This window comes from Sphaerodactylus townsendi, linkage group LG05 (assembly GCF_021028975.2).
Source record: "Sphaerodactylus townsendi isolate TG3544 linkage group LG05, MPM_Stown_v2.3, whole genome shotgun sequence".
Classification (NCBI taxonomy): Eukaryota; Metazoa; Chordata; class Lepidosauria; order Squamata; family Sphaerodactylidae; genus Sphaerodactylus; species Sphaerodactylus townsendi.
The window spans coordinates 82,756,769-82,759,548 of NC_059429.1; positions in this window are offsets into that span (position 1 = coordinate 82,756,769).

A 2,780-nucleotide genomic window follows, 5' to 3' on the forward strand; every position below is an offset into this window, starting at 1 on the left:
CATGCCCGTTTTGCCCGGATGGATTCAAACAGGGCGAACCCAACTTAGTGTCAGTAGAGGGGGATCATTTATCAGTCAAGACAAAATCAGGAGGCAGGGCAAACGAAAAGCACTCGTCGTCCTCTGGCAACCTTACATTGCCTCCAGGGCGAAGAGTAGTAAGATATCCTCTCTTGATTCTAGATGCGTTAAAAAAAGCAAGGAAACCTTTGTACCCCTATTTTTGTCACCAATGGCCCGTTCCACGTCTCGGGATAGCCCGATTCTTTTAGGACCGAACTAATTTCCGCAGAAATTGGGGGAGATGTACTATTCATTATCTTTGAGAAAAATATTAGAGAAACTTCTCCCGAAAAGAGACAATTTTCAAACTTTGCTTGTTTTCCCTGCTGCTGTTAGAAAGTTCTACTGTACTCCCTTCCACCCCCACTCTTATAATGGGATATTGCCAAGGGTGGCCTGAAAGTTACTGGAATGCCATATAGCATAAAAAGAGCCAACCGTCAAATAAGAGTATTTTTTCTGTGCTGGAGCGTTATACTGAAGGATTTATTCTTGCTTTTATATATCACATATATTACTTGCTCCAGACGAAATTACCACGGTTACTCAACTATAATAATAGGAATAAAGGTTGCCCTTGTCTTTGTGCTGGCAATTTGTAAAAGTACCACAACCAAGAGTTATGACAAAAGCAAGATAGTGAATGGCTAAGAATACAAAATGAGTCCTGTGTCTCTTCAACAGTTTTTATTCCAACCTGAGCTGGTGTAAGTCAGTTCACTTCTTCAGATGCATATGGGAAAAACCTCATATTGCACAGTTATAAGGAAAACTACATAGAGAGGAAGAGTTGGGAACCAGAAAGCCTCTGTAGGGCTTCTGTCAAACATTTATTTGTTTATAGTTTGCTTCTTTTGCTAAGAGTCCAGGCAAATTACAGGATACAAATAATGCAATCAAACAATATAAAACATCAGTTGCAATAGGGCTAGGATTACATAAATAGAAAACAATTCAAACAAACTATGGCAAGGAATATTATGCACAATACAGAAAGTGAATTGCATGGTAAAAGCATTGCAGTAAATATAGGTGATGTCTACAATAATCATTGTAGGGGACTATAAACCTTTCACATGTAATCCTCTATATAAAGAACTGGAACAGTTTACGTTATACATAAAGGATTATGAAAGAAATCAGAGGTCTCACCCCAGCCTCATGTGGGGTACAGATAAAGCAAATGAAAAAGAATAACATCAACCAGTCAGAGAAGAGGCAATTGAACTGGGAAGCATAAAATTAATATCAATAAAAGATCATAATGTGATAAGTTAAGGAGAGCCAACTAAAATTTCGAAGAAGTGGGTTATATTGAGCTATTAGACACTTCTCCGGCATTATTGCATCCTCAAGTTGCCATCCACCTGAACTTTTATGAGTGGTGAGGGGGGTGACTGCCTCAGAGGGTGGGGGCTCAACATCACCCACTGAAGTCAGCAGTGACATGTTTGTAAGACATAAGGGCTATCACAACCTGAAAGAGAACCTTAGTGGCCAGAGAGGTTACAAAATCCTGAACCAGTCAAGATGTCATTGGCATGAATGTTGAAATCACCCAGAAAAATCAGTCTAGATGTCTCCAGTACCAAATCCAAGACCACTTTTGCCAGGTCAGACAGGGTGCCCAGTGGGAAAATACATGTCTGATAAATAGCTGGAACACCCAATTTATTTCTGGAAACAGACAGAGCCAGCACTGATTTGCACTGAACTCTGTGAAAGGGGAAAGACTAACGAAGGATGATAGCTGCCAGATTTCAGTATAAGACTGATGAAGAACTATATAACCAGGCAGAATTAACTGATGCAGTTGCACTCCTTCATTTTGTTTCAACCAGATCTTAGGCACATAAGCCAGATCAGTTTTCTCCTGTACCAGCAACCCAGGCAGAAATGCCATTATATTTGTCACTAGTCTAATGTTGCACAATATTAGTGAAGATGCAGAGACAGTAGGGACCTTTGACAGGCAAAAGGCTATCCTACTCCTAAAAGGAAAATCAGCCACTCAGCTGAGCCCATAGGAGTTCTGCTTCAACATCCAATCACTTTTGAAAAGGGGGAAGGAATGTTGGAGGGAACACAGGAGGAGAGAAGGAGTTTTAAAATTTATTTAACAGCAGGTGGACTCTAATCTGGAGAACCGGGTATGATTCCTGTTCCTCCACATGAGCGGTGGACTCTTACCTGGTGAACCAGATTTGTTTCCCCCCACTTGTATGTTCATGCTGGGTGACCTTGGGCTAGTCACAGTTCTTCAGAACTCTTTCAGCTCCACCTACCTCACAAGGTGTCTGTTGTGGGGAGAGGAAGGGAAAGGAGTTTGTAAACCACCTTGAGTCTCCTTACAGGAGAGAAAAATGGGGTATAAATCCAAACCCTTCTTCTTCAGAAAGCCACTACCCAAAGAAACAAGAATAACAAAAGAAAAAGAGGAGTTGAGTTCTGCCTCAGAGAGAAAGTGGTGACAGCTCAAGTCTGGCTCATAAAAAAGAGCAGACAGAGCTCTGCCTGGTAGTGTGGTGCAGTGGTTTAACTCTACATCTGGGAGAGAATAGAGTACCTGATTGTTAGGCCTGGTTGTCTCTGGGGATGAGCAGATCTTTTTCAATTTAGTCTGACTCTCTGGAAAGAGCAGGGTGGTGTTGGTGGAATTCTGAGTATGTTTGAGAGGATCAACCAAGTGGCAAGTCAGTAACAGTCTGTTTATACCT